We start from the raw sequence: 424 nt of genomic DNA on the forward strand, positions 1-424 counted from the left end.
CAAATCGGCCACCGCTGCATGATTGGCTAAAAGTCTCATGTGCTTAAAACGTTGGAATTATGTTCCAAGGGGGTTTTAGTCCTCTCCATTCCAGAATTTCAGCGGCCCCTGGAAACCACCGACTGCACCCGCCGGCCACGACGCCACACCGAGTGCGACAGTCACCGTGCGGTATGACCCAGCGACTTTCGATCTATACTCATGTATACCCGGTCCATCATGCTAAGCATGCCGCGGCCTCCAGCTCACAAGACGTTTAGCCAATCATGCGACTTGGAACAAATATACCTCATGAACGTTCGACTTGGACGATCGTGAGAAATATTTCCACTTATGGACGATCTTGAGAAAAAAACATTGGACTCCACCACCCCAACAACAATACTCTCCATTTGCTGGTCGACCAACACATTTGTTGACTACT

This window comes from Aphanomyces invadans, assembly GCF_000520115.1.
Source record: "Aphanomyces invadans strain NJM9701 unplaced genomic scaffold supercont1.13, whole genome shotgun sequence".
NCBI lineage: Eukaryota > Oomycota > Saprolegniomycetes > Saprolegniales > Verrucalvaceae > Aphanomyces > Aphanomyces invadans.